At 38.9% G+C, this 26,725-nt stretch overlaps 1 pseudogene; it reads left to right on the top strand.

The window, feature by feature from the left end:
- Gm4751 (predicted gene 4751) lies at positions 24,101 to 25,278 on the top strand (annotated as a pseudogene).

Below are 26,725 nucleotides of genomic sequence, written 5' to 3' on the forward strand. Positions count from 1 at the left end.
AAGATAGCCATTTCAGGCTCTATAGCCTCTATTGCTAGGACTCTTAGCTAGGTTCACCTTATAGGTCCCTGGGAGTGTGTATTGCACTCAGATTCTAGCTCATCCCAGAGATGCGCTACCATACTCATTCCAGTTGTCTCTCCCAGTACCATCTTCCTTCTTTCTACCCCTCATCCCTCCTTTCTGTGTCTATCCACTCCCAACCCAGTCCCATGTCTCCATCCACCCCTGCCAACCGAAAATCATACATGGAACAAACTTAGGCCCTCTGCACATATGTAACAGATGTGCACTTGGGTCTTCATAAGATAATCCTAACAGCGAGAACAGGGGCTGTCTCTGACTCTGCTACCTGCCTTTGGATCCCTTTCCCCTAATGAGACTGCCTCATCTAGCATCCATAAGACAAGATGCACCTAGTCTTACCTAAACTTGATATGCCAAGACTGGTTAATATCTATGGGAGGCCTCTCCTTTTCTGGGGAAAGAAAAAAAAGGAGAGGTGAAAGGAGAGAATAAGAGGGAGTAACTGGGAGAAGAGTAGGGAAGGGAAGCTGCAATCAAGATGTTCAAAAATTGATAAATGATAAGAGATCGTATGGTATGCTAAGTGAACTCAAAGAAAATAAAATTAACAACACATGGATCTTTTCTACACATATATCCTGATAAAAAAAACATTTAGCCAAGTGAAAAATTAGAGGGGCTGGAGAAAGGAAATGATAGCCCCTGAGTCCAAAGCTGAGAAAACAGATGGTAGGTGGAAGCCCATGAGGATAGATGCCAGAGGGATGGGGGTTAGTATCATCCAAGCTGTAAAACTGGGTGGTGCATGTTATACTGTTCTGTCTCCTATGTCTGCATGTTCTGTGTTTTTTAAAGGTAACTGGACTTGATTCAAAGCTGAACTGAATTGATTTCCATCAAACTATTTGCAATAATAATTTTACAGAACCAGCAAAGAGAGAAAAAATAAATTTTCTTTGAAAAATAGATTCCATGTTTGCTTTAAACTATAGGAAATGTTTTCTAGCCCACAAAGGGGTTAGGTGCCTCTCCACTGCAGACCCTCTGTAAATTGTTAAAATTCCCTATCAAAAGATGGGATTCTGGCAGTCTAGAGCAATAATCTTAAGTGCTCACAGGGGTTGTGAGTTACAAAAATACATTAATATTTTCTTTATGAGTTTCAGAGATATAGAGAAAGCAGCTACAAAGGGGGAGCCCGACCTGCACATATATAAGCTGCGAACTACTAAGTAGGTCAAGAACCACACGTACAGCACATGTTTAAACACTTTAATAATTCCTTCTTCCCCAAAAAACAGTACTACCTTTATCCACAAATAGTGCTCAGGAAGCTCAGTAAACTTAGTTTGCCTTCATGACTTCAGTTAGTATGTCAGATTAGCAAAACAAAATAAATGTGAATGAAGACATACTTATGCTATAGAGTTAAAATTTGTCATATCGTGTGTAAAACCCAGCAAACCACACTTGTCCTAACATAATGACCAATATAAATACAAGGACACTCAGTAGTAGTAGTAGTAGTAGTAGTAGTAGTAGTAGTAGTAGTAGTAGTAGTAGTAGTAGTAATAAAACAATGAGAAAAATTTTGGTTTCATCTAAACTTTCAAAATTAATTATTTTTAAGTATTTTATGATTTCTCAATTCCTTCACTTTGAGCAAATAATGGTTTCCTAAACTTATTTAATTTTAAACTTATTTTAGGGGGCTAGAGAAATGGCTCAACAGCTAAAGGCACTGACTGAACTTCAGAGGTCCTGAGATCAACTCCCTGCCACCACATGGTGGCTCACAACCATCTGTAATAGGGTCTGATGCCCTCTTCTGCTGTGTCTGAAGACAGTCAGAGTGTGCTCACATTCATAAAAATAAATAGATCTTTAAAATTATTTTAATTTTAAATCATTAATTTAATTTTAATTGAAATAATTTTTATTAAAGTATTAATTTAATATTGAGATTCATTTCTGAAATATGAATCTTGTCCATTTCTAAACACATAATAAGGAATAAATAATCATTCTATATGAGTTTTAGCATCTCGACTGTGACCACACTAATTCCTGAGGCTTATTAATAAGCACTTGATTTGTTGTAGCTATTTGATTTATTTGTTCTTCCCATTGCCCTTTTTTTCCAAAATTACCTCCCAACCTTCTTACATTGGAGCACCAGACAGCACGTCCACACTACACCTGGGCCTGCCATCAGAAGCACAATCACCAGCAAAGCCCAAACTGTATACCAGCCTAAAGACCCAGGTTTCATGATATGGAGACAAGATCAGAAGTCAAGGTCTAGGTTACAGTTGCACACATAAGTGCTTGAGACCATATCTGAGGAAGATAAAGGAAGGCAGAAATGCTGAGAGAAGAAAAAGGAAATGAAAAAAAAGAAGAAAAAGAAATAGGAAACACATGAGAATCATGGTAAAAGTTATAACATGAAAGGAACATTTGTTATATTATAAAGTGTGATCTGGGATTATGAGAGGTCAGGGAGCTTTGTGTACCTTGAAGAGAATATACATATGGTAACTGTAATTCTTACCTTTCTGTGTGCTTCTCTGTTCATAAATTATCACCATTGCACTTTGACTAAATATTTAGATATGCAAATTGATTGAAGAAATAATTTGAAATTGCTAGGTCAGTGAATAGGGTCTGACTAAACCCATCTAATATCAGATGCTTAAAGTAAAATAGACTGAGCCTCTATCCTCTCTTGTGTGTTAATTCTTCACATATTTGAAGATAAAAGTCACAACTAACATTGATTTTACATTTGGCAAATGTCAGGGCTCTTTTCTTAAGATTTTTCTAGGCATTCACTTATGCAGTCCTCAGAACAGTTCTACAAAGGAAGAAACACCATTGTCATCTTCATTTTACAAAGGAGTGAGCAAGCACAGGGGACTTTTAGTGCTAGACAAGTTACATAGCTATTTAAGTGACAGAGAAGGAGTTGAGTCCAAACCACCTCCCATCACTGGCTCATTGGAACGTTCTGCAAGAAATTTTTTCTAAGTGTGCTTGTAACTGTTCTTCCCAACACTTCCACCACCAAAGTCTACTCATGCACAGGTGACTTATTCTCAAATCCCCACTGTTTCACAGGTCTTAAATCCAGCTAAATGTGGAGAAATGCTACAGTCGTAGACCATAGACTGGACTCCTAAAGTTATTTAATGGTGTGTTTCTTCTAAGTGCTATACAGTAGAAAACACCCTGGGCTGCATATGGAACATATCATTGTATTTACTGCAGAGATGCTATTGAGAATGTTTTCTACATTACTCAGTGTTTCCAACATAGACAACCATGTGCCTTATTTTGTTCAGGCTTCATTCCAGGAAGAATCTGGGTGTTGTGCATACATTTCATTTATGTTATGAGATTGTGTGAGTCAGATTAATAACCATGTTTTCTAAATGTATGTCTAGCAGCTCTGGTGTTCTGAAAACCATGCACCCACAGGAACATACACAGGCATTAAACTTGCACACAACAAACTCATCGAATGTTTTCAGTCTCTTCCTACTTTGACTCCTCTTTTTAAATTATTTTATTACTTTTCTCTATACAGGTGTTTTGCCTTCCTATATATTTGTGTACCATGTATGTTCCTGGTGGCCCAGAAAGTCAGACAAAGTGTAGGCTTCCATGAAACAGGTGGTTGTGTGTTGGTACAGGGAACTGAAAATATGTCCTCTGAGAAAGCAGCAAGTGCTCTTAGCCAGTGATTCATCTTTCCACATACATAGGAGCGACTCCATAACAGATGTGTGATAAAACAGAAACGGTCTTTAAATACATAAAAGCAGGAATTAATTTCAGCTGACGTCACCTCAGTTTCCCTGTCAGTGTCATCTAATGTCATCTATTTTGTGGACTTTAGATATGATTCCTAAAAGACATCTAACAGGTTTCTTGGAATAATAATTTGGACCAGTTCTCACTCACTTTTATCAACTTTTAATTAAAATATAATAAATATTTTTCTAACCTTTATAGATTTATTGTAAGGAGTAATTATTATGATTTATAAAATGTGCTGTAATGCATTTGGTTAATTTCTATTTAGGCATCCAAGCATCTGTTCTTCAATTAAGCTCTATTTTAATAGCCTTTCTCTAAGTTTCCTTTTAAAGGTCTATTTTAAGTAAGCTATAAGCAGGGCTAAAGTAATTACATTTTCCAACCTGGGCTGATTTACACCTCTATAGGCACTTTGGTGATCCCCCAAACTTGGGAGGTCACCATACTGATGCTGAACTTAGTGTGGACATTGGATCAGCACAGCTCACTACAGCCCAGAACTTCTGTATTCATCATCCTCCTGTCTCAACATCTTGAGTATCGGGTACCACAGGCATGTATCTCAGTACTAGTGTAATAATTACGTTTTCTAAGAGACCAGATGAATAGATGTGAATCTGTAAAGGGTCATATCTGCAAAATTCCTGCCACAAACCAGCAAATACTATATCATAATAGTTCTTAGCCTAGCATCAGCATCCTATTAAACTTCATTCAGAGACCAAACAAAGAAAGAGAACTTCAGACCAATTTCCCTTATGAATATCAATGCAAAGATACTCAATAAAATTCTCACAAACTGAATCCAAGAACACATGAAAACTATCATTCACCATGATCAAGTAGGCTTCATCCCAGGGATGCAGGAATGGTCCAATATAAGGAAATCCATCAACATAATCCACTACATAAACAAACTCAAAGACAAAAAAATACATGATCATTTCATTAGATTTTGAAAAAGCATTGACAAAATTCAACATCCCTTCATGTTAAAGGTCATAGAAAGATCAGGAATTCAAGGCCCATACCTAAACATAGTAAAAGCAATATATAGCAAACCAGTAGCCAACATTAAATTAAATGGAGAGAAACTTGAAGCAATCCCACTAAAATCAGGGACTAGACAAGGCTGCCCACTCTCTCCCTATCTCCCAGTATACCACTTGAAATTCTAGCTAGAGCAATTAGACAACAAAAGGAAGTCAAAGGGATACAAATTGCAAAGGAAGAAGTCAAAATATCACTATTTGCAGATGATATGACAGTATACTTAAATGACTCCAAAAAAACTCCACCAGAGAACTCCTATAGCTGATAAGCAACTTCAGCAAAGTGGCAAAGTGGCTAGATACAAAATTAACTCAAACGAATCAGTAGCCTTCCTCTACTCAAAGGATAAACAGGCTGAGAAAGAAATTAGGAAATGATACCCTTCGTAATAGTCACAAATGAACTATCTTGGTGTGACTCTAACCAAACAAGTAAAAGATCTGTATTACAAGAACTTCAAATCTCTGAAGAAAGAAATTGAAAAGACCTCAGAAGATGGAAAGGTCTCCTGTGCTCGAGGAATGGCAGGATTACTATAGTAAAACCGGCCATCTTGCCAAAGGCAATCTACAGATTCAATGAAATCCGCATCAAAATTCCAACTCAGTTTTTCATAAAGATAGAAAGAACAATTCTCAAATTCATTTGGAATAACAAAAACAAAACCAACCAACCAAACAAACAAACAAACAAAATCAGGATAGTGAAAACTACTCTCAACAATAAAAGGACTTCTGGGAGAATCACCATCCTTGAACTCAAGCTATACTACAGTGATAAAAAACTGCATGATATTGGTACAATGACAGGCAGGTATATCAATGGAATAGAATTGAAGACCCAGAAATGAACCCAAACACCTATGGTCACTTGATCTTTGACAAAGGAGCTAAAACCATCCAATGGAAAAAAATGACAGCATTTTCAATAAATGGTGCTGGTTCAACTGACGGTCAACATGTAGAAGAATGCAAATTGATCCATTCTTATCTCCCTGTACAAAGCTGAAGTCCAAGTGAATCAAGGACCTCCACATAAAATCAGATACACTGAATCTAATAGGAGAGAAAGTGGGGAAAAGCCTGAAACACATGGGCACAGGGGAAAATTTCCTGAACAGAACACCAATGGCTTATGTTCTCAGATCAAGAATTGACAAATGGGACCTCATAAAACTGCAAAGCTTCTGTAAGACAAAAGACAGTCAATAGTACAAAATGGCAACCAACAGATTGGGAAAAGATCTTTAACAATCCTACATCCAATAGAAGGCTAATATCCAATATATTCAAAGAACTCAAGAAGTTAGACTCCAGAGAACAAAATAACCCTATTAAAAAATGGGAAATAGAACTAAACAGAGAATTCTCAACTGAGGAAACTCAAAGGGTTGAGAAACATCTAAAGAAATGTTCAACATCGTTAGTCATCAGGGAAATGCAAATCAAAACAACCCTGAGATTCCACCTCACACCAGTCAGAATGCCTAAGATCAAAAATTCAGGTGACAGCAGATGCTGGTAGGATGTGGAGAAAGAAGAACACTCCTCCATTGCTGGTAGGATTGCAAGTTAGTACAACAACTCTGGAAATCAGTTTGGCGGTTCCTCAGAAAATTGGACATAGTAGTACCTGAGGACCCAGCTATACCACTCCTGGGCATATACCCAGAAGATTCTCCAACATGTAATAAGGACAAATGCTCCACTATGTTCATAGCAGCCATATTTATAATAGTCAGAAGCTGGAAACAATGCAGATGTTCAACAGAGGAATGGATACACAAAATGTGGTACATTTACACAATGGAATATTACTCAGCTATTAAAAGTGACTTCATGAAAGTCACAGACAAGTAGATGGAACTTGAGAATATCATACTGAGTGAGGAGACTCAGTCACAAATGAACAAGCAAGGTATGTACTCATTGAAAAGTGTATTCGCCTGAAAGTTCGAAATACCCAGGATTCAATTCATAGACCATATGAAACCTAAGTTGAAGGAAGACCAAAATGTGGATGCTTCAGTGCTTTTTAGAAGGGTGAACAAAATACTCACAGGAGGAAATATAGAGACAAAGTATGGAGTTGAGAGTGAAGGAAAGGCCATCCAGAGACTGTCCCAACTGGGTATCCATCCCATATACAGTCGCCAAACCTGGATATTATTGTAGATGCCAGGAAGTGCTTGCTAATGAAAGCCTGATATGGCTGTCTCTTGGGAAGGGGTGCCAGAGCCTGACAAATACAAAGGCAGAAGCTCACAGCAAACCATTGGATTGAGCCCGGAGGTCCCTTATGGAGGAGTTGGAGAAGGGACTAAAGGACTGAGGGTGTTTGCAGCCCCATGGAAGAAGCAACAATGTCAATAGGTCAGACCCCCCTGAACTCCTGGGGACTGGACCACCAACCAAAGAATACACATGGAACAACTCATGGAGCTGGCCATATATGTGTCAGAGGATGTCCTTGTTGGACATCAGTGGGAAGAGCAGCCCTTGGGCCTGAGGGTGTTCAATGCTCCAGTGTAGGGGAATGGCAGAGCAGGAGGGTGGGAGTGGGTGGGTAGGTGAGCACCCTCATAGAGGCAGGGGGAGGAGAGGATAGAATGGGGGGCTTTGAGGGGTAGACCTGGAAAGGGGAAAACATTTGAAATGTAAATAAAGTAACTATCCAAAAGTAACTCCCCCCCCCAAAAAAAAAACAAATGTAAAGGTAAGTTGATAAAATGTCTTGTACAGGAATGCACATGACAGCATATTGATAATTGCCATGAAACTGGAAACTACTGCTATGTATTCAGTGCATGGACAGATAAAATAATTGAGGTATATCGAGAGAGAGAGAGAGAGAGAGAGAGAGAGAGAGAGAGAGAATCCACAGTGTTGATAAATGAATCTATTGTGTTTTCAAAATCTTCTAGAAATGTAATGACTATTTACTGTGGATTATAGAAATATACCAAAAGTTTTTTTTTAAATATTAAACAAAAAATGAACATAATACAAAGGAGAAATTTCTATTTGACCTTGCATATACTATGACTAAAAACAATTCTAAAGTTGGAATTTAGAAATGATAGGGGGAGAATAAGCTATTATTTGTCTCATGGGATGGATAAGTGAGGTATAATATAAAATCTGATTTTATTTAAGTACAAGCTAACCTTATTCTATCAAAAATATTTTACACCCAGAAGATGTCCTCCATCTTGAAGAGTATAAACCTCTTTACATCCTTTAAAAGTCATTAAATGTATTGATATTAAAAATTTAACTCTATTAATTTGTTCTCAACAGTACAACACATTCTCTTCAAGTAATTTTGCATGTGATATTGAATATAATTGAAAATAAATTTTGGATTGGTTAGTTTTCTTAACTTTAAGCATTCTGTACACACAGTGATATAAAGTAATAGATAGGTAATAGATGATAGATGATAGGTTGACAGATATACAAAGAAAAATATATGTATGGAGAAAGGGAGAGATGAATCTTACATATTTATAAGCAAACCAATTCAAGAGTAAGATCCCTCTTTGGTTATTTTAGCCAACCAAAAATACAAGTCTGAATTAATAATCAAATTTAACTATTTCCTTAAAAGTTACTGAAATTTTACAAATTAATTTTAAGACATTTTTCATGAAAATCCTGATTTTTAATTATCCAAATATAAGGAAGATTTGGGAAAAGTAAATTAAATTTTATTTAGTGTGCAAAGAAAGGAAATCCGTAGTATAACAAACTATATATACATGCATATACATATATATGTATATGTATATATGTGTATGTGTAATTATGTATTATAGAATTAAATCATTGTAAGGTTATTATTGAAGAATTATTATTTTAGTGTTTATTTCTATACATAATATTTCTGACATTGAAAAATGTGTCAAAGAATGTCCTACCATACAAGAGAAAAGGATGTTTTCTGAAATATGTATATTAAAGAATGAAACCACTAACCTTCTTAGTTTTTTTGTAATTCTCACATGGTCACCAGATTTATGTTTGCAAGTAAGCTGAACTGTTTTTGATAATACAGCTTTTATCTTGGCATGAATCCCTTAAGATAAAATAAAATTTATCATACTGAAGCCATGGAAAACTTTGGGAACAGTTTCTTCTAAATAAGAGAAATATTTACTTATAAGATGATAAGTAGTATAAGTTCTACAAACATTAACATTTGACAGAGAAGGTACATATAGTAAAAAATCATGTATATAATATATTTCAATTCTAGTTTCTGACTCTTCCCAGTCTTTTGTCTATGATAAAGTTCAGTTTCTCTCCACAGTATTGAGAAACCATTCTCTGGGTAGAATTGTAGTCCAAAATCCAATCATACCAAACGATTTTTCACGTGGGTATTATGTTAATAGCTAAAAGAAAAAAGAGACTCTATGTTAAAAGAACAATCAATGTGACAATTTATAACACCTAAAATTACCTTTTTCTTTTTTCTTTTCTTTATTTACATTTCATATGTTGTCACCCTTCCCAGTCTCCCCTCCACAAATACACCTTGATGCCCCCTCTCCTTTGGCTCTAAGAGGGTATTCCACCACCTACCCACAACTCCTGCCTCAGCCCTCTAGTTAAAATTACTTTTTTATGTACATTACAATGGTGGTATGACATTATGTTGGTTTGAATGAGAATTACCTCCATAGGCTCACATATTTGACTCCAGTTGGTGGAATTATTTGATGAAGATTAGAAGGCATGGTTTTGCTGGAGGAGGTGTGCCACTGGAAGTAGGCTTAGAGGTTGCAAAAACCCATACCATCCTTGCTAACTCTCTCCTTCTCTGCCTAATGTTTGTGGATCAGATGTGAGGTCTTAGCTAATGCTCTTGTGCCATGCCTACCTGCCTGCTGCCTTGCTCCATCATGATAGTCACAGATTCTAATCCTGTGAAACAATAAACAAGTCCCCAGTAAATTCTTTCTTCTATAAGTTGCCTTGTGCATGGTGTCTTATGATGGCAATACAAAAAGTAACCACGACATTTCAAAGCATACATTTAAAAAAATGATTCTGATGATTCTTTCAGTCACATTGGCATAAAATTTTCATAGAAACTCTAGGAGAATAACTACAGGTAATTTATGGTTTCTAAGAGTTAAATTGGACTTCTCTACAGATAAGATCCCTGACAGACTAGCCAATCTCAAGTGTAGACCTAGACACCTCTAGACACATATAAGAGATACTAAATAATCTAGACACATATAAGAGATACTAAATAATCTCAACATGCTGTGTTTATCAAATGCACAAGCATGCATGCACATGCACATGTTTGTGTACATGTGTATATGACAATTAAAATTAAAGAATAAAAGGTCATTCTGGTGAGTGGAACACAGTGTCTGCTCCAATCCAATCGCTCAGAACCTGAGACTGCATTAAGTAGGGAAGCAGATAACCCGGCCTGACCAGGGACACAAGTTCCTTCCGGTCCATTCCAGCACTGGGATTCCTTGAGTGCAGAGTTTCCGGACACCCCCAAGGTCCTCACAGGACCCTCCGCGGGATCTTAAGACCTCTGGTGAGTGGAACACAACTTCTGCCAGGAGGCAGGTTCGAACACCAGATATCTGGGCACCTTCCCTTCAAGAAGAGAGCTTGCCTGCAGAGAATACTCTGACCGCTGAAACTAAGGAGAGAGCTCGTCTCCCAGGTCTGCTGATAGAGGTTAACAGTCACTTGAGGAACAAGCTCTAACCAGAGACAACTATAACAACTAGCTTCAGAGATTACCAGATGGCGAAAGGCAAACGTAAGAATCCTACTAACAGAAATCAAGATCACCCACCATCATCAGAACGCAGCACTCCAACCCCACCTAGTCCTGGGCACCCCAACACACCCGAAAAGCAAGACCCGGATTTAAAAGCATATCTCATGATGATGGTAGAGGACATCAAGAAGGACTTTAATAACTCACTTAAAGAAATACAGGAGAACACAGCTAAACACGTAGAAGACCTTAAAGAGGAAACACAAAAATTCCTTAAAGAATTGCAGGAAAACAGGACCAAACAGGTGATGGAATTAAATAAAACTATCCAAAACATAAAAAGGGAAGTAGACACAATAAAGAAAACCCAAAGTGAGGCAACGCTGGAGATAGAAACCCTAGGAAAGAAATCTGGAACCATAGATGCTAGCATCAGCAACAGAATACAAGAGATGGAAGAGAGAATCTCAGGTGCAGAAGATTCCATAGAGAACGTCGGCACAACAATCAAAGAAAATACAAAATGCAAAAAGATCCTAACTCAAAACATCCAGGAAAATCAGGACACAATGAGAACATCAAACCTACAGATAATAGGAGTGGATGAGAATGAAGATTTTCAACTTAAAGGGCCAGCAAATATCTTCAACAAAATTATAGAAGAAAACTTCCCAAACCTAAAGAATGACATGCCCATGAACATTCAAGAAGCCTGCAGAACTCCAAATAGACTGGACCAGAAAAGAAATTCCTCCCGACACATAATAATCAGAACAACAAATGCACTAAATAAAGACAGAATATTAAAAGCAGTAAGGGAGAAAGGTCAAGCAATATATAAAGGCAGGCCTATCAGAATTACACCAGACTTTTCACCAGAGACTATGAAAGCCAGAAGAGTCTGGACAGATGTTATACAGACACTAAGAGAACACAAATGCCAGCCCAGGCTACTATACCCGGCCAAACTCTCAATTACCATAGATGGAGAAACCAAAGTATTCCATGACAAAACCAAATTCACACATTATCTTTCCATGAATCCAGCCCTTCAAAGGATAATAACAGAAAAAAACCAATACAAGGACGGAAATCACGCCCTAGAAAAAGCAAGAAAGTAATCCCTCAACAAACCAAAAAGAAGACAGCCACAAGAACAGAATGCCAACTCTAACAACAAAAATAAAAGGAAGCAACAATTACTTTTCCTTAATATCTCTTAATATCAATGGACTCAATTCCCCAATAAAAAGACATAGACTAACAGACTGGCTACACAAACAGGACCCAACATTCTGCTGCTTACAGCAAACCCATCTCAGGGAAAAAGACAGACACTACCTCAGAGTAAAAGGCTGGAAAACAGTTTTCCAAGCAAATGGTCTGAAGAAACAAGCTGGAGTAGCCATTCCAATATCTAATAAAATGAACTTCCAACCCAAAGTTATCAAAAAAGACAAGGAGGGACACTTCATACTCATCAAAGGTAAAATCCTCCAAGAGGAACTCTCAATTCTGAATATCTATGCCCCAAATGCAAGGGCAGCCACATTCATTAAAGACACTTTAGTAAAGCTCAAAGCACACATTGAACCTCACACAATAATAGTGGGAGCCTTCAACACACCACATTCATCAATGGACAGATCGTGGATACAGAAACTAAGCAGGGACACAGGGAAACTAACAGAACTTATGAAACAAATGGACTTGACAGATATCTACAGAACATTTTATCCTAAAACTAAAGGATATACCTTCTTCTCAGCACCTCACGGGACCTTCTACAAAATTGACCATGTAATTGGTCAAAAAACAGGCCTCAACATATACAAAAATATTGAAATTGTCCCATGCATCCTATCAGACCACCATGGACTAAGGCTGATCTTCAATAACAACATAAATAATGGAAAGCCAACATTCACGTGGAAACTGAACAACACTCTTCTCGATGATACCTTGGTCAAGGAAGGAATAAAGAAAGAAATTAAAGACTTTTTAGAGTTTAATGAAAATGAAGCCACAACATACCCAAACCTTTGGGACACAATGAAAGCATTTCTAAGAGGGAAACTCATAGCTCTGAGTGTCTTCAAAAAGAAACTGCAGAGAGCACACACTAGCAGCTTGATAACACATCTAAAAGCTCTAGAAAAAAAAGGAAGCAAATTCACCCAAGAGGAGTAGAAGGCAGGAAATAATCAAACTCAGGTGTGAAATCAACCAAATGGAAACAAGAAGAACTATTCAAAGAATTAACCAAATGAGGGTTGGTTCTTTGAGAAAATCAACAAGAAAGATAAACCCTTAGCTAGACTCACTAGAGCGCACAGAGACAACATCCTAATTAACAAAATCAGAACTGAAAAGGGAGACATAACAACAGATCCTGAAGAAATCCAGAACACCATCAGCTCCTTCTACAAAAGGCTATACTCAACAAAACTGGAAAACCTGGACAAAATGGATGAATTTCTAGACAGATACCAGGTATCAAAGTTAAATCAGGATCAAGTTAACGATCTAAACAGTCCCATTTCCCCTAAAGAAATAGAAGCAGTCATTAATAGTCTCACAGCTAAAAAAAGCCCAGGACCAGATGGGTTTAGTGCAGAGTTCTATCAGACCTTCAAAGAAGATCTAATTCCAGTTCTGCACAAACTATTACACAAAATAGAAGTAGAAAGAACTCTACCCAACTCATTCTATGAAGCCACAATTACTCTGATACCTAAACCACAGAAAGATCCAACAAAGATAGAGAACTTTAGACCAATTTCCCTTATGAATATCGATGCAAAAATATTCAATAAAATTCTTGCTAACTGAATTCAAGAACACATTAAAGCAATCATCCATCCTGACCAAGTAGGTTTTATTCCAGGGATACAGGAATATTTTAATGTATGGAAATCCATCAATGTAATCCATTATATAAACAAACTCAAAGACAAAAACCACATGATCATCTCATTAGATGCAGAAAAAGCATTTGACAAGATCCAACACCCCTTCATGATAAAAGTCTTGGAAAGATCAGGAATTCAAGGCCCATACATAAACATGATAAAAGCAATCTACAGCAAACCAGTAGCTAACATAAATGTAAATGGTGAGAAGCTTGAAGCAATCCAACTAAAAACAGGGATTAGAGAAGGCTGCCCACTTTCTTCCTACTTATTCAACATAGTACTTGAAGTCCTAGCTAGAGCAATTCGACAACAAAAGGAGATCAAGGGGATACAAATTGGAAAAGATGAAGTCAAAATATCACTTTTTGCAGATGATACGATAGTATATATAAGTGACCCTAAAAATTCCACCAGAGAACTCCTAAACCTGATAAAAAGCTTCAGTGAAGTAGCTGGATATAAAATGTACTCAAACAAGTCAATGGCCTTTCTCTACACAAAGAATAAACAGGCTGAGAAAGAAATTAGTGAAACAACAACCTTCTCAATAGTCACAAATAATATAAAATATCTTGGCGTGACTCTCACTAAGGAAGTGAAAGATCTGTAGGATAAGAACTTCAAGTCCCTGAAGAAAGAAATTAAAGAAGATCTCAGAAGATGGAAAGATCTCCCATGCTCATGGATTGGCAGGATCAACATTGTAAAAATGGCTATCTTGCCAAAAGCAATCTACAGATTCAATGCAATCCCCATCAAAATTCCAACTCAATTCTTCAACGAATTAGAAAGAGCAATCTGCAAATTCATCTGGAATAACAAAAAAACCTAGGATAGCAAAAACTCTTCTCAATGATCAAAGAACATCTGGAGGAATCACCATGCCTGACATAAAGCTCTACTACAGAGCAATTGTGATAAAAACAAAACAAACAAACAAAAAAAAAACTGCATGGTACTGGTATAGTGACAGACAAGTAGACCAATGGAATAGAATTGAAGACCCAGAAATGAACCCACACACCTATGGTCACTTGATCTTTAACAAGGGAGCTAAAACCATCAAGTGGAAGAAAGGCAGCATTTTCAACAAATGGTGCTGGCACAACTGGTTATTATCATGTAGAAGAATGTGAATCGATCCATTCCTATCTCCTTGTACTAAGGTCAAATCTAAGTGGATCAAGGAACTTCACATAAAACCAGAGACACTGAAACTTATAGAGGAGAAAGTGGGGAAAAGCCTCGAAGATATGGGCACAGGGGAAAAATTCCTGAATAGAACAGCAATGGCTTGTGCTGTAAGATTGAGAATTAACAAATGGGACCTCATGAAACTGCAAAGCTTCTGCAAGGCAAAAGACACCGTCAATAAGACAAAAAGGCCACCAACAGATTGGGAAAGCATCTTTACCTATCCTAAATCAGATAGGGGACTAATATCCAATATATATAAAGAACTCAAGAGGGTGGACTCCAGAAAATTCAATAACCCCATTAAAAATTGGGGCTCATAGCTAAACAAAGAATTCTCACCTGAGGAATACCGAATTTCTGAGAAACACCTGAAAAAATGTTCAACATCCTTAATCATCAGGGAAATGTAAATCAAAACAACCCTGAGATTCCATCTCACACCAGTCAGAATGACTAAGATCAAAAATTCAGGTGACAGAAGATGCTGGCGAGGATGTGGAGAAAGAGGAACACTCCTCCATTGTTGGTGGGATTGCAAGCTTGTACAACCACTCTGGAAATCAGTCTGGCAGTTCCTTAGAAAATTGGACAAAATACTACTGTAAGATCCCGCAATACCTCTCCTGGGTATATATCCAGAAGATGTCCCAACCGGTAAGAAGGACATATTCTCCACTATGTTCATAGCAGCCTTATTTATAATAGCCAGAAGCTGAAAAGAACCCAGATGTCCCTCGACAGAGGAATGGATACAAAAAATGTGGTACTTTTACACAATGGATTACTACTCAGCCATTAAAAAGAATGAATTTATGAAATTCTTAGGCAAATGGATGGACCTGGAGGGCGTCATCCTGAGTGAGGTAACACGATCACAAAAGAACTCAAACGATATGTACTTACTGATAAGTGGATATTAGCCCAGAAACTTAGTATACCCGAGATATAAGATACAATTTGCAAAGCACATGAAACTGAAGAGGAACGAAGACCAAAGTTTGGATACTTTGCCCCTTCTTAGAATTGGAAACAATCACCCATGGAAGGAGTTACAGAGACAAAGTTTGGAGCTGAGACAAAAGAATGGATCATCTAGAGACTGTCATATCCAGGGATGCATCCCATAATTATCCTCCAAATGATGACAGCATTGCATACACTAGCAAGCGTTGGCTGAAAGGACCCTGATATAGCTGTCTCTTGTGAGTCTAGGCCGGGACCTAGCAAACACATAAGTGGATGCTCACAGTCAGCTATTGGATGGGTCACACGGCCCCCAATGGAGGAGCTAGAGAAAGTATCCAAGGAGCTAAAGAGATCTGCAACCCTGTAGGTGCAACAACATTATGAACTAACCAGTAACCCGGAGCTCTTGACTCTAGCTGCATATGTATCAAAAGATGGCCTAGTCGGCCATCATTGGAAAGAGAGGCCCATTGGACACGCAAACTTTATATGACTCAGTACAAGGGAACACCAGGGCCAAAAAATGGGAATGGGGGGAAGGATATGGGGGACTTTTGGGATAGCATTGGAAATGTAATTGAGGAAAATACATAATAAAAAAATATTTAAAAAAAATAATAAGAGGTCATGAATTTGATGAAGATTGATAAGACAGTAGAAGAACTGGAAGGAGAAAAGAGGGGAGAATGCAGAACCTTTATATAAAATTTTTAAAAAGTATTCTTAAATTATTATATCTTTAGAAGTTTTGATATAAAGTATTGGTTTGAGAAACATGGAAATAAATAGAACTCACACAGAAAAGCAACCAGTTATCTTTTTATTTATTTTTTTCATTAATTAATTTATTTATTTAAATTATATCCCGATAACAGCTTCCTCTCCCTTCTCTCTTTCCAGTCTCTCCCCTTTCCCTCCTCTCCCCTATTCTCCCTCCCTTTCTCCTCAGAGGAGTGACCTTCCATGTATATCAACTGGCCTAGGTGTGTTGTAGTAGGACTACATGTATATTCTTCTATTGAAGCTAGACAAGGTAGCTTAGTGAGGGGAGAGGGATTCAGGAAACAGAGTCATAGATAGCCCCTGCTCCTACTTTTAGGAGTCTACATCAAGGCCAAGCTGCACATCTGTTACATATGTGTAGGCGACCTAGGTCTGTCCCATGCTTATTCTCTGGTTGGTGGCTCAGACTCATTGAGCCCATATGGGCCCAGGTTAGTTGATTCTGTACATTTTCTTGAGATATTCTTGGTTTTTCTGGCTCCTTCAATCCTTCCCCTCTTGTACAAGTGTCTCTTAGCTCCACCTAATGTTTGGCTGTGGGTCTCTGCATCTGTTTCCATCAGTTGCTAGGCCAATCCTCTCAGATGACAATTATGCTAACCTCCTACCTGCAAGTATAGCATATTATTATTAATATTTTCATGGGTGGATTTTCTGTCATGATACAGGTTGGGCCAGTCATTGGTTGGCTATTCCCTTAATTTTCTGTTCGTTCTTTTCTCCTGTACATCTTGAAGGCAGGAAAAAAAGTGAGTTGAAGGTTTTGTGGCTAAGTTGGTGTTTTAGGGTTTTACTACTGTAGGCAGACACCGTGACCAAGGCAACTCTTATAAGGACAACATTTAATTCTGTCCATTATCACCAAGGCAGGAACATGGCAGCATCCAGGCAGGCATGGTGAAGGAGAAGCTGAAAATGCTATATCTCCATGTGAAGGCTGCTAGCAGAATACTGGCTTCCAGGCAGTTAGAATGAGTGTCTTAAAACCCACACCACCATGCCACACCTATTCCAAAAAGAGCACATCTACTCAAAAAGGGTCACACCTTCTAATAGTGTCATTCCCTGGGCCAAGCATATACAAACCATCACAGTCAATGTTGCCATCCCTTCTTCATTGGAAGCCTTGCCTGGTTATGGGAAGTGGCCATTTTAGGTTCCATATGCCCTATTGCAATTCATTTATTTTTAAGAGGCACATTCTGTATGTCCACGCAACAGCTAATTGGTACATCTCATTATACAATTAAGCTTATTGAAGGGTTAAAGTTATTGTTGAATATTCACAATATTTTGTAGAAAATAATAATTATTTATATTACCAGCCAATAAATTAGTCTCTACCTCATGTGGTTATTAAGCACTAGAAAAGTAGTTGGTATTACTGAAGAGCAGAATTCTAATTTCACTTAATTCTTTGAATTTAACTAAAATACAAACAGTTGTATATGTCTACTGTATTGGGCTGTATTTTGTCCTCTAAAAGACAGTGTGAATGAAATAGGTTAGAATACAAGATAAATAGAGAATAATTCAGTCAAGTTAGTGGCCAGGGTACATATGAATGCATTCAGGATGAAGTAGAGGCCTCTTTGTCATGACAGGAGGCAATGCACATTAACTTTATCAAGTCTTAATCACTACATAGAAGTGTCAGTTCAGAATTGTGTTTTGCCTATAACACAATTTGGGTTAAAAACTAAAATTTACATACACTTTCAACATCCTGAACAAGAGTCTGGAAAAATAACATGATTAAAAGAATACTTTCATTGTTTGTGAGGAAAATATCTGATAAACTATGAAAAAAGTAGATGCCACAGAAGCTGTTGATATGCTTAAAGATATCATTTTATCAATTTTGACTTCTGTTTTAGATTCATCATGCATATCATCTAAAGCTAGTTACTGACTCAGGGAGAAGAACAAAAGTGTAAGCTTAGATTTTTTAAAAATCCTACTTTAATAAGGGTTTTTAAATGATTTGATGCCCCTTTTAGCCCACCATCCAAAGGTAGGGGAGAGAAGGACAATGGGTATGTAGACCTGTTTAGAAGTAGTTCTTTGGGTGATTCCAATCTTTATTGTCAGGATATTAGCAGTCTAGTTTAATAGTATCAGGATACCAACAGTCCAGTTCAAAAAGTGTCACCAAACATGAATCAGCAGTGGTGGCACAATCCAGTAGAAACAGCTTGGCATCTACCAAATTGCCATGAGTCAGCAAGAGTGACTAGACCCACCTGGAATTCCAGGAGAAGTTCTCTGCCATGCCTCTCTCAATGAACTGAAGATAAAAACTTGACACCAACAAACATTGCACAGCTAGCAATGTGAGCAATCTGTCACTTATGTGTCTGTGTGTATGTCTGTGTGCGTGTGTGTGTGTGTGTGTGTGTGTGTGTGTGTGTGTGTGTGTGGTGTGTGTGTGTGTGTGTGTGTGTGTGTGTGTGGTGTGCATTTATGGGCATGTGTGTGTCTGTGTGTGTATATCTCTGTGCTTGTGTGTGTCTATGTACATACATTCTTTTATGGGTGTGTGTCTGTATATGTGTATGTGTCTATACATGTCTGTATGTATGGTTGTGTATGTGCATGTTTATGTGTGTGCATATGTGTCTGTGTGTGTCTTCAGGACTCTGTGCATGTTTGTGTGTGTACACCTAGGTATATTATGTATGTCTGTGTGTTCTTGTGTGTGTGTGTATGCTGTGTATGTCTGAGTGTGTGTTCTTGTATGTGTATCTGTGTGTATGTCTGGGTGTATATGTCTCTGTGTGTGTCTGTGTGTTTGTGTGTATCTTTATGGCTGTATCTGTGTGTGTTTGTATGTGTGTCTGTGTGTCTTTGTGTGTATATGAGTGTATGTGTCTAACTTTACTACATGAATACGTGGAGCTCATAGCATCAAAACGTGAAGAAATGACTTTTTGTTTATTTACTTTGTTATTTGCCTTGGCAATCAACTTAAAACTTTTATGTTCTTTGCTTAGTAGCAAGTGACATCTAAGTAGGATGTCTTATGTGGGACAATAAGATCACAGGTTTTTTTGTAATCAAGGCCAAATTAGAAGACTTTAAGCATAATGATCTCAAGTTATGATGCTTTACATCCTATATCAATGAAGTGCCTTTCACCTCATCAGATTTATGGTTATAAAGCCCAGAACCACATCAGAGTCATGAATAGAATGAAAGTCTTTTGACTGACTTGTGTATTTTCAGGACCTAAAATTTATGAAGATTGTAAATTATTTTAAATATAAAAGTTATAGTAGTCAAGCTTACAATAACTTTTGATTTTATTTTATAGAGTTTACCTACTATTATTCAAAGCAAGTACCATGTCTTGGAAGGGGTCTAAGTTGATAAAATTCTTGCTTCCATTCCCCACAATATAAGTTTGTTTTCTGAGCCTACATGATGGAAGGTGAGAACAAGGGTTATTCTCTGACCTCCATAGAGTTGCCTTGCCAATGAACACATGCTCTCTCTCTCTCTCTCTCTCTCTCTCTCTCTCACACACACACACACACACACACACACACACACACACACACACACACACACACACACACGTATGATGCCTTGAGTTGTCTGTAAAAGGAGACAATAAAGATGTCTGTATTCTTACACACTAGGCTTCGGTACCTATCATGAAGCTTAACAAAGAATATCTAACAGTAAACAATCTTGTTGAGCTATGGTGTTTGCTAAATTAGATGGATTAAATCTAGTTTTTACTTCAAATGTTTCCACCTGTCCCAGATTAACTAGGAAAAACTAAGTCAGTTTAGTAATATCTGTACTGATATGTCATATTACTATATGTTTTTCTTGTATGATGCTACTCATTTGGCAAAAATCTGTTCTTTGACAAGCAACAACATTGACATATTTGAGGACCTAGGTAAACTGACATTCCTCAAGACTAACTCAGCAGATTATAAATGAGACAAAAGAGTTTTCTTATAGAGGGGAAAATATAAAAAACTGGTAGAATTCATAGCACACACAATGCATCTCTTATTACCATTAAATGTATGCTGGGAATGAGTTTTCTTATCTAATTTGCCAGCTCTTTATGGTGAATAGTTTACACATAAAGGAATATCATATTTTGCTGAAGGCATACTAGACAAAATGCTAACCAATAATGACATTCTATACCAAAGCAATCTTACGAAAATTTTCTCATCTTGAAACTCTCATCCATTCATATATTTTTAACCTGTCATGAAAATGGTGCTTTAAGGTTAACTCTTTAAACAGTTAAAATATGTAAAATGTTATACTTATAGAGTAAATTATTGTGGGAACTAAAAAGGGGTCGGGGGAAGGAAGGGGAAGCAAGGATAGCCCACATCTGGCCAGAGTTCCACCTATGCTCTGGGGAGGCAGACTCGGGAAGACTCCCAGAAGATTTCCACTGAGCCCCGGGTGGGCATCTAAGCCTCTGGTCCCACTGGATGGGGGGTGAACAAGGAGCAGCCCCCAAGACCAAAAGGGGCTCTGGGGTTACACCCTGTAGCCTGGGGATATAGGAGAGAGGGCTAAGGGAGAGAGGTTAGCACACAGGCTAGAGTCTGTGCAGTGGCTTTGAGGAGCAGAGACTGTCTATGGTTTTAAAGCTTCATTATAGAAAGGCAGGGGGAAAGAGAGAAGGTAGAAAAGAGAGAGAACAACCATGGCCAAGAGGCAAGAAGGGGGAAAGGAGAGAGAGAGAGAAGAAAGTCTAGAGAATAAGAGGGAGAGAAAGTGAGAAGAGAAAGGAGAGAAGACAAAGAGAGGAGAGAGGAGTGAGAGAGGAGAGATCGAGGAGGGGCCAAACAGCCCCTGCTATCTTTTCTGTTGCTAGGTAACTGGGGAGGAGTTTAGCCTGAAGGTCAGAAGCTTGGGACATTGCCTACTTGACTGCTAACCATGCTTTTCTTGTTGGGGCTGTGGGGAGCAGTAACTTCCTCAGGAGCCAGAGTTCTAGGAGCATGCCTACCATGTCATGTACGTGAATTATCACTTTTCCGGGGTTCAGACCACAGCTCAATTGGAGACCAGTGTGTCTGTGCATAGCCCAATGCCCAACACAACAGTACACTAGAAACAAGGTGAGACTAGTGAGACAAAATTAGACTACACTAGCATGTTACTAATGTATTTGTGGGGACTCCTTGAATACCTTAGAACCTGGAGGGGCCTGGGTTTTTCTAAGTCCACTCATGTATGGTGGTGTGTTTGGTAAATCCTACCAGATGCATACATCAACCTGGAATTTTTTTACTTTCACATGTGACATGACTCAATAATCCATGTCAGCCTTTAACAGAATAAACAGTCCTTAATGTACAGTGTAGACTGAGTCTCCTTATTTTCTCTCCCAGACAGCTAAACATTCCCAGTCTTGAAAGCATTTTGGAAGCCATTCTCATGAACCAGTCATGAGATGGCCACATTGTAGGTTGAGTGTCTTCATCCAGCCTGCCCTGTAATTGTTGCAGAAGATGAGTTGGGTTCCAGCCCTGGGATGTAATTCAGTGGTAGAGTATTTCCCAGCCTTCACAATGTAGTAGGTTCATCCCTAGTCTGGGGGCTATAGCAGAAGAAAAATAAAATAACGAGCAGTATTGCATTTGAGGTGTAACCTACAATGAAAAGAAGATCTCCAGAAGGGCTGTCAAGTCACTCTAACCTCCAGGCTACCCACCCCCCAGCTTCCTCCAGGGATTCCATTTGTACTGTCCTTTTGTTAATTTACACATTATTCTAAGGTTGCAAAGAATGTGCACAATGTCAATAAATGACACACACACACACACACACACACACACACACACATCACATCACATAGAACATAAATACCGATGAAGAGCTCATGAAATGTTTTGGTTGAGATGATCTTCTGATGAGATGCATCAACTGGTATTCATCCTTGGTACCAAACCTAGAAACATGAGTTCCTTAATGAACAATATAGTAGAAGGAACATATCTCCCACTAATGCTTTCTCTCTCTCTGTCTCTCTGTCTCTCTCTGTGCATGTGCGTGTGCATGTGTGTGTGTGCATTCATGAATCCATTATAATTTTTTCCAATATGACTGGAAAGACCAAAGTGAAAAATATAGTGGAGGTATATACTGACCTTGGTTAATGTCTCATGGCACCATGCAGGTAACACTTGACAAAGTGGGCTAATTCAATACACTCTTAAACCTGGCTATGCAGGGTTTGCAGTGAGGCTGTCATGTGCATCACCCACCATAGAGAACAGCAAGAGCTTTGTTTATTACGTGCTTCAGTTCCCAAGGTGAGACAAAGCCTCATCCCATTGAGAGTTTGGTAGGATTGGATGTCGGGAAATAAAACAGAAATTAAATCAATCAATGAGAAAAAAAAGAGGGTAATTAAAAGTCTCAAGGAATCCAAGAGCTGGCTTTTTGAGAAAATCAACAAGATAGACAACCCCTTACCCAAATGAACTAAAAGGCAGAGAGACAATACCCAAATTACCAAAATCAGAAATGAAAAGAGGGACATAACAATGAATACTGAGGAACTTCAAAAAATCATTAGGTCTGGCTTCAAAAGCCTATACTCTAAAATACTGAAAAAAAATCAATATGAAATTGTTGAAATTCTAGACAGATACTAATTATCAAAGTTTAATCTAGATCTAGTAAAGTAACTAAATGATTCTATATTCCCTAAGAGAAAAGAAAAAGTCATCAAAAGTCATTCACCCCCCCTCCCCCAAAAAAACCAGGGCCACATGGTTTTAGTGCAGAATTCTCCAAGACTTTTAATGAAGACCTAATACCAATAGTCCTCTAAACACTCAACTAAATAGAAACAGAATGATCATGGCCAAACTGCTTCTCTGAGGCCACAGCAACCTGGTAACTAAATCACACAAACACACAACATGGAAAGGGGATCAGAGAAGAAGTTCCATCATGAACATTGATGGAAAACGACTCATTCAAATATCACACACAGAATCCAAGAACACATCGAAGACACCATCTAGGATGTTCAAGTAGGCTTCATTTCAGGGATTCAGGTGTAGATCGATAGGAAGGTCCGTCAACTCAATCCACCAAAATAAAAATAAATAAATAAATAAATAAATAAATAAATAAATAAATAAATAAAATTATCATCTTATTGGATGCTGAAAAACCCTACACAACTTCTTGTTAAAAGTCCTCCAGAGTAGAAGGATACAAGATACATCCCTAAACATAATAAAAGCAATAAATAACCCAAAATGTACTGCTTTCTTCACAGAATGCTCCAACAGAACATAGCTATGGGCTCTCTTCTGCCCCAGCACATGAAGCCAGCTCAAACAGTGCTGCAGACACACGTGATCCTTGGACTCCTGGGCAATCCTAATTGCCTCCTGCAGGGCGAGCTCTGCCTGTTGATAGTGACAGAAGAGGCAGTGCAGGGCAGCCAGGTTGAGAGCAGCATATCTCAGGCTCCCGCCATAACCTTCTTCCCCATTACTTTTGCCCTCCATTCCAGTGAGAATCAGGCGGTCAAAATAATGCAGGAGGCTGTGCGTTGAGCTGAAAATGCTTTGAACACGGAGGTTTTGCTGGGAAAACGGCCAACAGACTGATGGATGCCCTAAAGGACTCTGACCTCCTGCACTGGAAACACAGCTTGTCGGAACTTATCGATATCCGCATTGCACAGAAAACGGACATCTGGAGGCTGCACGGCCGCAGCACCATGGCACTGCATCAAGCCCAGATGTTGCTGAGCATGAACAGCCTGGAGTCGCTGAATGTGGGCGTGCAGCAGAACAATACTGAGTCCTTTGCCTTCGCTCTCTGCCATCTTGCAGAGCTCCATGCAGAAAAGGTCTGTTTCCCGGCTGCTGGTGAAGTATTAAAGCACCTGAAAGATCGATTTCCACCCAACAGTCAGCAGGACCAGTTATGGATACTGTGTGATCAAAAAATACAGTTTGACAGAGCACTGAATGATGGCAAATTCCATTTGGCTGATTCACTTGTTACAGGAATCACAGCGATTAATGGCACAGAAGGTGTATACAGGAAAGCAGTCGTACTGCAAGCTCAGAACCAAATGACAGAGGCACACAAGCTTCTGCAGAAGTTGCTGACGTACTGTCAGAAGTTAAAGAATATAGAAATAGTCATCAGCGTCCTCCTATCAGTGACAGAGCTGTACTGGCGCTCTTTCGTCCCCGACTATCGCCATGCCTGTGCTCCTGGAAGCTCTGGCCCTCTCCAAAGAATACCGGTTACAGTACTTGGCCTTCGAAACTGTGCTCAACTTGGCTTATGCCCAGCTCATCCTTAGAATCCCGGAACAGGCCTTAACCCTTCTTCACATGGCTATCGAGCCCATCCCAGCTGACGGGGCTATCCTGGACAAAGGTCGTGCATGTTCTTAGTGTCCAAGTGCCAAGTGGCTTCGGCAGCGTCCTATGACCCAGTGAAGAAAGCAGAAGGTCTGGAAGCGGCCATTCAGAAACTCAGTGAAGCCAAGAACTACTTTGCACAAGTCGACTGCAGAGAGCGCATCAGGGATGCTGCTTAATTCCAGGCCAGGCTGTACCACGCTCTTGGCAAGACCCAGGAGAGGAACCATTGTGCCATGATCTTCCAGCAGGAGTTGCCCGCCCATGGGGTGCCCTTGATTAACCATCTGTAGACAGGACTCTCTGATGTTGTATATTTAGGGACTGGGTCATTACATGCTATCTCGTCAATAAACTGTTCTGATAAAAAAAATAATAATAAATAATTTTAAAAATTAAAAAAATAAAAGCAATAAATAACAAACCAATAGGCAGCATTAAATTAATAAGCAATAGGACACCTAAAGGGGATTAGAAGGATGCAAATGGGAAAGAAGAAGTGAAAGGACAGCTATTTGCACATGATATGATAATATATGTAAGTGATGCCAGAGGGTCTACCCTGCTGGTCTCTTCATAACCACTGCAAATTTCTAAGCTCCTGCTTAGCAGTATCAATTGTTCCAGTAACCCACTCTGCTCTTGACTGTAAAAGCAGAGCCATGTGGCTGAAGCCGCCAAGTTCTGCTTCTTGCTGGGGCTGGAAAATGCACCCTTTGTTCTATTACATCATCACAAATCTCCATTTTTAATGATTTCACTCACTGCCTAAGCTTGGTGGTCCTGCACCTTGCTCTGTAGACTGACCTTGAACTCAGAGATCTTCAGGGCTCTGTCTTCTGAATGCTGGGATGAATAGCATGGTCTACCATGCCTAACTCTAAGCTTTTGTCTACTTGCAACTCTCTCCGTTCTAGATTGGCCTTTAATTTGGAGATCTCCTTAAGCATCTCATGGCCATGGTTCTTCAAGATATAAAGCAAAAACCTGTGCATTCAGCCTCAAGTTCTGGATCACAAGAGGCCCCTCCAGCAAGGGGAGGGGAGGCCCTTGTTCCTGGAGAGTTTTGATGCCCTAGTGTAGAGGGCTGTTAAAGCAGTAGGGAAGGAAAGGGTGAGTGTGTTGAGGAGCACCCTCATCCAGGCAAATGGGAGGAGGAGAGAGCAGATATGGTTTCAGGGTTTGGTGGAGGGGTAACCAGGAAGAGGTATATCACATGAGATGTAATCAAACGGGATAAATAATAAATTTAACACACACACACACGCACATATGCCACGCATTTCATTTTACAAATGAAGACTCAGGGGCCAGCTCAAAGAGTCAGGAAAAGCACCCAGCTGACCTTCCTGCCCTGCTGAACTCTAAGAAGGAACGCATTTTTTATCTCTCTCCACACTGTCTTAAATACCCTTGAACTTAAAGACCTTCCTTTGGTTTAGTTGTTTTCATTCCCTCTCAACTGGTTAATTCTTCTGCCTCTTGACCTGGAGTTGACTTTATTTTGTCTTGCAATAAAGGTGTGTGCTACACCTGAGCCAGACAAGAAAGTACAGCAAACAGAAAGCTCTTGGGTTAAAAGTCTGTGCTAGGGATGAGCTACACCATAAACAGGGTTTTTGTTTGTTTGTTTTTGTTTTTTCTTTTTGTTTTTGTTTTTTCAGAAAATAGCACAATCTTGGGGTTTACAATGCAATCAATTATCCTGTATCAGAATTCAGCAATGTTCCCTCCCTTACATTATCAAGCTCTCTGACAGTGCTCTGGTTGTTTCTAGGCATGTCTGAGTGCATCATCATGGGCATATGAGGA

This window comes from Mus musculus, chromosome 5 (assembly GCF_000001635.26).
Source record: "Mus musculus strain C57BL/6J chromosome 5, GRCm38.p6 C57BL/6J".
Taxonomy (NCBI): domain Eukaryota; kingdom Metazoa; phylum Chordata; class Mammalia; order Rodentia; family Muridae; genus Mus; species Mus musculus.